This window comes from Cornus florida, unplaced genomic scaffold (assembly GCF_030987335.1).
Source record: "Cornus florida cultivar Cherokee Brave unplaced genomic scaffold, ASM3098733v1 CherokeeBrave_3.0.0_Hap2_Chr10, whole genome shotgun sequence".
Lineage (NCBI taxonomy): Eukaryota > Viridiplantae > Streptophyta > Magnoliopsida > Cornales > Cornaceae > Cornus > Cornus florida.
The window spans coordinates 21,705,573-21,714,420 of NW_026775580.1; the positions used below are offsets into that span (position 1 = coordinate 21,705,573).

The 8,848-nt window shown below is 39.0% G+C and overlaps 1 pseudogene; it reads left to right on the plus strand.

The window, feature by feature from the left end:
* Positions 1-8,749: 8,749 nt before the first annotated feature.
* Positions 8,750-8,848, plus strand: LOC132280473 (small nucleolar RNA R71; annotated as a pseudogene).

Below are 8,848 nucleotides of genomic sequence, written 5' to 3' on the forward strand. Positions count from 1 at the left end.
TAGCATGTAAAAAGCACAATATATCTAGCAAGTCATTAATCCTTTCATTAAGCTCACAAGCCAAATACTTCACAAGGTTAGAGACATATGTTACTTGCATTCAAAGGTATGGAACATCAAACAACAAGCATGGATTGTTCTCCCATCTAACAACTATGCTACCACTACAGTACAATTAAGCTAATGACATGAAATTAAACTAATTAAGCTAAGGGAGAGGCACAATCCATCAAGAAATGAGCATGAACCATCAAGAAAATTACAAGAGCATTCCATTAAGCACAATGTTTTGACAATTTCTTGATCTATGACATTAATACACATAGACATGCATCAATAACACAAGAAATAGAGATAAAAACATGAACATCTATTCTAGCATACATAGACATATGGATAGAATGAAATGATCAATTGGAAGCATTAAACCACATAAATCCTTAAATAAACAAGATCTATATATATAAAAGTGCCAAAACATGTATTACAACACTAATCCCTCAATAATACACAAAATTAAGATGTAAAAAGTATGCTTGGAGCTAACTCTAGCCCCGAGAGGATGTCTAGCCGCTCATGGTAGTGCTTCTCCAACCCTCAAGGGCAAACTCCATGGAAGAAATCTGCTAATTGGTTGATGAAGAGCTCCCAAGCTTGTGTCTCTAGCCTTTTCCTCCTTTCTTCCTCCCTAAGAATAGCCTCTATTGTGATAAATCAATCTAAGTGTTTCCTAGCATCTCTCCTCAAAAAGTGTATCATATTCTATATATAGGTAGGTCAAGTAACACACAAAATGAGCTGGGGTTGTGCACAAAATATTCCCCAATGATTAAATAAGGACAGCTTTCAATGAGCTGGAAATTTAACTTTTTCGCACTGGAGGAAGTTCGATCGATCGAACCTTAGACTTGGATCGATTAAACATGGCTGAGATCTATCGAACTGAAGTTGGATCAATCCTCAATGGCTGCGCTTTTTGGATAAAAACAAATCTGAGATATTTCGAAGATATTTTTGGGAAAAGGACAAAAGTGGTTGGTAGGGTGGTACAACTAGATAAGATTAATCATTTGGATAAGGATAAGGGAGTTCGATCGATCGAAGAATGATGTTGTATCGATCGAACTTTTGAGATCTCTGAAAATGTCATCATGGCTCTGATCCATCTTGAAGTGCTGAGATCGGTCATGTTGGATCGAACCTTGATCTGAGATCGATCGAAGATGTTGAATTCCACCTTTTTCTTCCTTTTGCTTCCACTTGGCTCATTTCTTTGATTCATCCCAGAATTGCTTCATTTCTGTTCTTATTTGGCTGAGTTAACTTATTTTCGGGATAAGTGCCTGAAAATGGAAATAACACAAAATCAATCTAAGACAGTAAAGTAAGATAGATAAGGGTACTAGAATTCCTAAGCTTAAGGGGTTTAAATACGCACTTTTTAGCGCTCATCACACCCCCAAACTTAAATATTGCTAGTCCCTAGCAATGAACTAGAAAGTAAGGGAATGAAATGAATAACTAAACTACTATGAACTAGAAAGCAATGAATGGATAACGCCACTTTCATAGGGAACACGATTGCACTTAGCATATGCAACAAGCCTTTTAAACCCCTAGGTTACCCTTAGTGGACGAGTGAAGTCTCGTGAGGGTTTCCAGAAATGATACCCACAAACATTAAGCTCATTCTTTCAAAAGAGACACCAATATTGCAAACAAGCATCGGGAGAAAACTACCTCAAGTATGCAATTTTTCAAACATTTCTAAGCAATCTTCCAAAATCTCAACATCTAGCAAGCAAATATGGTCCTCCACACATGAAGAAAATGATCATGCAAATCAAAACAACTCTAGAATCCTTTTTGAGTGGACCGGCATCAAATGTGTTGCTATCTTAGCCAACTAAAGAAATGATCATCAAGTACCGATCATTAAGACAAAAAGTGAACCTTTTTATTAAAGTTTTATTGTTCTAGGTGCGCTTATTTTTTTATTTTTTTATTAATTTTTTTTTTTTTTTAGGATCAAAGATGGAAATATGGTGTAATGTGTTGATCTATTACGCTTTCTAGTGATCCATGAGATCGAGCGTTAGGTCAATGACTCCCAAACCAGATGGCTTTAGGGCATTAGGCGTTCAAACACCCCTACGGACTTACAAGCTCAAATCAACCAGGCTACAAATCAAGACAACCTCCATTTAATCATTTCCCATTTCTCACCTTTAGGAGAAGTCCTCACTTTTTTTATTGCTTTTGCAACTTTTATTTTTATTATTATTTTTTATATTCAATTATTAACCTAGATTTTGGGCCCTCCACCTTTCGGCGCAAGAAGTTCAGTGCTTGATGAGGCTAGAATCCCGGCTACTTAGTGAAAAGGGGTTATTATCCACCTTTATCAAGAATGAAAGCTTTCAATGCACTACTAGCTCAATTGGGATATAACGAATTCAATAATCAACAAAACATGTACCCCACAAATGAATGCTAGTGTGCGCCTGTGCTAGTGTAGAATCCTAGAATGAATCTCAAAACAATCACAAAATCAAGATGATGTGGACCACAAGTGCAAGCAAGATATCAATCTTTCGAAAAATTTACTCATAAATGGCATCCACGAGGCATACAAGGAGTATTGGACTCTCAAGTCAAGCAATTTTTAAATTCTAAGCAATATAGTCCTAAAAAGATCAAAATCATCGCTAATATGGACCAATCATAGAAAATCTCTCAAATACACAAGTTATGCTCAAAATTTTGAATTTAAAAGCAAACATTATAATATACACTATTACCCCCAAACTTAAACGGCACAATGTCCTCAATGTGCAAAGAGAACAAAAGGAAAGAGTATACTGGTGCAATTAAGGCAAAGAATGGTTGGGACTGAAATATCCAAAGTGGGTGGCATGGCCCCCCCAAACTTGGGATTAACTGTGAATATGAAATTTGGCACTCGGATAAACTCATCAGATAACAAAAAGGGATAATCAGTGCACAGTGGACATACAAGTGTAAATGAAATAAAACAGTGAGAGAGGTATAAGGGTGGTCTTGAAAATTATGTAGCATTATCTCTCACTGTAGTCACTGTGATGCACCTGATGGAGTCAAACAGATAGATATGAGAACATAATAGATGACATCCATAGTAAAAACATATATAAAGAAAATAAAGTATAGAGTACGTCAAAAGAGCAAAGCCGACATATCCGGCTGCAAATAATATACAGTGAAAAAAATGAAGTATAGATCACAGAGGTGTAGTATGAGAAGATAGAAGAAACTGGGAATCTCGGGTGGACAAGGCTGGACAGGCAGGGTGAGCTTCGCGGATATCATAAGATAAGTCTCAGAGTGCAGTCATGACATCCGTGCGGAATGTAACAAAATCAGCTCGGTGGGCTACAGCATCGGCTCGAATGGCAGCAATATTAGCTCTGATAGTAACCACTGCATCCTCAAGAGCCTGAAAACGCTCTCCAAAGCCGGGGGTCTGACTAGGAGCCTCAGGTACGGATGAATCAGAAGAAAGATCCTAAGTCTGCTCCTCCTCGTGTACTGGCGACCCAGCTGGAGAGTGCTGCTCTGCGTCATCTGCAGGTCGCTCTAAATCAATATCTATGTGCTCAGCAGCTGGACCTACTGGTTCATCATCCGCTGCGGGGTCTGCTGCTGCCTCTGCCTCCTCAGCCTCGAGCTCCTCTGCAGCTACTACTGCATGGTCCTGCAGCCTGGTGATAATAACATTGTAGCTCTTATCCCAGTCCTTCTTCAAGAAGACAGGAACCTCTCTCCGGGTGCTCCTGAGGATAGAAAGGATAGTGCTGATCAATCAGTATCGGGGTGATGAGGTGGCCAAATGGGAGAGACTTAGCCCTTCTGGGCTTCTCCTTGCTGATATACTCATCGAAGTGCTTCCTCATCATGCTCCAGATGAGCACGGGGATAGATACCCAGTGGCCTGTATAAAATGCATAAAGGGCTGTCAGATAGTCTCCTCACCGCTGAATCTTATGCCCGGCCATATATATGTTCCGAAAGAGAATGGAATAGAAGTACCATAGGTCATCTGGCGGATAAGTGCGGGTGGCGAAAGTCTCGCCATCGGCATGGTGACCTGTCAGAAATATTACCATGTCGGCATAAGAAGGCCTGTATAGCCTATGATAAAGCTCTTGTAGCTCTGGAGGGCATCGGTGTGGACAATGGCATGATCTGGCTAGTGTGTCCACAGTAATAGAAATCTGGTGGCCATCTATGGTAGTGACCAGCTCTGCCGTGGTACGCGGGGACGGTTGGAGGTTCTGGAAGAACATTCGTACTAGCCGCGAGTAGACTGGCTTAGTAACTAGGGCAAGAATAGCTGCAAGGCCCCTTTTGGATAATATCATCATAAGCTGATCGGGTTAGCACCGATCTGGAGAAGAAATTTGTGTCGAAAACTAACTCATGGTCCACTGTCATATGTGCATATCTAGGCGCGGGCCTGTCACGCTCTCGAGCTGGTTAAGCTGGCTGGTGTGGTGGAGATGGTAATGGTGAATGCTCAGCCTCAGCCTGTGATGGAGATGGAGATGGTGTAAACGCAGGCTGAGCCTCAGAAGTAGATGGAATATGATCAGCCTCAGCCTCATGAGAAGGTGACAAATGTGGAGTAGGCTCTAATGGCTCCTCCTGTATATGAGAGGGCTCTGCTGGCTCCTCTATCCTAGGTCTGATACGTCTCTGAGGCCCGTGTTGCCTCTTGGCAACAGTCTTGCGCTTAGTCATGGCCTGAAAAATAATTTAAAACTAGCAAGGGGAGTCAGTGCCATAATAAAGAATTGAAAGTATAAAATAGAAACATACATGTCAAATAAGATAGACAAAACATATATGACATGAATCTATACAAGTGACAGGAGGTGAACATGCTAAGCAATATGAGTATGAAATGCATCCAATGTGGAATATCACAGGCATTGGGCATGAATGAGATAGCATGGACACAAGATAAGATGCATGGAATGTATGTATGAAATATGTGAAGTTCGATCAATCACAAAAAATGTGAGATCGATCTCAAAACTTTGATCGATCTGAGAAACTGAAAAAGATGAGTTCGATCGATCTCTTAAGATCGATCTGAGATAGAAGTTCGATCGATTGAACTGTGCGAAGATGAAAATAGAAAGGTCACAGATCTGTGACGTGGATGGCACGGAGCCTTCACGAACAGTGTTGTCGGCCCATCAATCCTACTCAACACAACAATTCCTCAATCCTACTCACTTTACAAAGCCCATACTCCCATAAAACGAATCAAAACTCAAATATATACAAATATATACAAACACATATATATACAATGTTTCAAGCTTCATTAATGGTGGATTTCATCATCAAAATATCATGGATCTAGCATGTAAAGTACAAATACATAAAATAGAAGCTTATATCACAAAGTGGATCTCGGATCTCACCTAAAATATGAGAGATGTGGATGAGATGCGAAGGGGGTGATGGAATTCGAGAGAAGGGAGAAGTCAACTCTCACCGACTCTCGCCTGAGATTCGCCGGAGAAGATGATGAAGATGGGTGCACAGTGGTGACGGGAATGAGGGACAAGGGTTTGGAGGGTTGGATCGATCTAATGAATCGATCTTGAGACCCTCAGGTTCTATTTTTAAAAACCTTTCCCATCCAGTTCGATCGATCGAACTGAGATTTCAGATCGATCGAACTGTGATGATCTCTCGTCAAAGTATTTTTGGAATTTTTGAAAAATTAAAAACTAAAATTAAAAAATTAAAATTAAAATTGAAAAATAGAAAATATTTTTGGATTTTTGAAAAATAAGAGTAAAATAAAAAAAATAAAATCTTTTTGGATTTTTGAAATAAATAAAGTAAAATCCTCTTCTTTTTTTTTTTTTTTTTGAATTTTTAAAATAAAATAAAATCTTTTTGGGATTTTTGAAACAGAAAATAAAAAAAATATTTTTGGATTTTTAAAATTAAAAAGTCAAACAAAGTCAAAGATGGTGAGATGAAGAACTGAGATCGATCTGAACAAAATATTCGATCGATCAAACAGAGAGCAAAAATATGCAGGTTTTTGGTTTAAAAATTTGGTTAAGTATTGGAACTCAAGATCGATCGAACTTTGAAGTTGGATCAATCTAAGGTCTTCTGATCGATCTGAGAATAAGTTCGAACAATGGGACAGAGAGGTGATTTGGATACAGGTGGATGCAGGTCGAAATTTTTTCTAAGTGTTGGATGCAGGTGGTAGTTCGATCGATCGAACTCTTATTTGAGATCGATCGAACTTATGCAAAATGCTCAATCACAATATAAAAGTTCATGCAATCCTAATTACAGTTCCTAGCAATGCATATGAACCAAAAACAAGTATCTAGACTTCGCAAGAAATGAAATTAAAGATAGAAATGAGGGAGGAATAGGGTTTTGACACCCTACGAAATGTTGTGCTAATCTTTAACGTCTTTAGCAAAACATTGGGCTCTTTTAGCCCGGACCAAAGATCTTGTAATGCATCCCCTCCTTGTTGGGGTGATAGATGCTTTGAACTCCACCCAACAAATGGTTTTTTAAAGAACTTGTTGGATTAAGCTCAAAAGAAACTTTTAATCCCTTGTCAATGCAATCACAATCTTTGGGCTTCCATGCACTTTCAAGGCAGAATTTGAAACAAGACTTTGAGAATGCAAGGTTGAAGATGATCCCTTTGAAGTTTTGGTCTTACACAAAAGCTCATTTCCTTGACATTGAAGATCATAGCATTTATCTACAACGTTAACCTCTCCTTCATATTTGTCAAATGAGTTGGGTGTGGGATTGAAGATAATCAACTTTACTTTCATGTGGCCAAATGAGATCTTCATTATCCCCGTCCTACAATTGATGTTGGCATTAGCGGTTGCCAAAAAAGGACGACCAAGGATAACGGAAATTTGGCTTTTAGGATTGGGGACCGGTTCCGTGTCAATGACAACAAAATGAACGGGGAAGAAAAATTTGTCAATCTTTATCAAAACATCCTCAATGATACCCCTAGGCTTCTTAATGGATCGGTCGGCAAGTTGTAAAACTACCGACGTCGGTTTCAATTCACCTAGGCCCAATTTGACATAAACCGAGTATGGAAGAAGGTTAACACTTGCTCCTAAGTCAAGAAGCACCCGATTAATTATATGATCACCAATGATGCATGAAGTAATAGGTGAACCGGGGTCTTTAAACTTTGGTAAAGTGTTATGTTGCAAAATTGAGCTCACTTGATCCGTTAAAACCACTTTTCTTGGTGCTTGACTCTTGTTCTTCCGCTTTTGGGTGCACAAGTCTTTTAAGAATTCGGCATTAGCCGGAATTTGCTTGATTGCATCCAAAAGTGGAAGATTGACTTTCACTTGCCTAAACATTTCCATGATTTCATTGGTTTTTGCCTTTTGCTTGTATTTTGAAATGGATCCTTTTAAGGCATCCGGAAATGGAGCTTTTGGGTCAATACTTTTTCAGCATTTTCTTTTGAAAACTCTTCAACACAAGAATTTTTCAAATCACTTTGTTTCAAATCATTTTTCAAAAAAACCTTTTCAAATTCATTTTTTGGCAAATCTTTCTTCAAATCATTTTCAAAATCATTCTTCAAATCACATTTTGAAACTTTCTCATTCACAAGATCATGCATATGCAATGAAGGAGGAATGGGATGTGAAACGGGACAGGTGACAACTTGAGGTTGCACCGGTTCACTCTCTTCATTAAACTTTTCGACTTGATTGTCCACATCCTACCACTCCGCAAGGTAGTCACCGCATTAACATGTTCAATGGTTTGGCCTTCCGATGAGGAATGGGTTTCCACAACACATTGTTGCTTAGGTGGGGCATTCATAGGCATCTTTCCCTTCTCTCTTGCATTAAGAGTGTTTGTTATTTGTCCTACTTGGGTTTCTAACTTCACAATAGATTAAGAGTGGGAACGAAGCAATTGTGTGTTTGCCTCAAGAGTGCCCAAAACATTCAAAACTTTTTCTTCAGAGGCGGGACTTCTAGCATTTCCTTGGGAATAGGATTGGTTTGGAAAATGAGAGTTAGCAAATTGATTCCCTTGTGATTGATAAGGTCTATAACCTTGGGATCCTTGGTTTTGAAGTGGAGGTGGAATGTACTTCCCTTGAAAACCGCCTTGGGAAGGGTTTGAGCCCTCTCCTTGGTTTTTCCAAGAGAAATTCGGATGATTTCTCCAACTTGGATTGTAATGAGTACCATAAGGATTGTTCCCTTGGTTCACAAAAGCTGCATTGACTTGTTCATTAGGTTCATTATGCACTTGTCCGTGAAGACAATGAGAAGTAGAATGAAGAACACTAGAACAAGTCATACATGTTTCATTTGATGCACGATGAGAATGGTTAGGGAAGAAAAATACTTGGTTCGTTGAGTTTTAGTTAATAAAAAATTGATCAAACCTTTGAGATAAAGACTTCATTTCGGCGGCTATTTCATTTGAATGGTCGACTTGATGTAAGCCAACACTTTTCCTACCTTGTGAATTTCTACCATTCTTGGATGATAATGTTCTATGCAAAGAATTGTCACTCATGCTCTCATAAAGACGCCACACGTCATCCTCATGCCTATCAATGTATGAGCCACTCATGGAAGCATCAACCATGCCTTTATAATTGTCCGATAAGCTCTCAAAGAAATATTGAACTAATTACCATTTGGGCATGTCATGATGTGGACATTTCCTAAGCAATTCATTAAAGCGTTCCTATGCCTCATGAAACGTTTTTCCATCCCTATGTGAAAATTCCCGAATTGAGGTT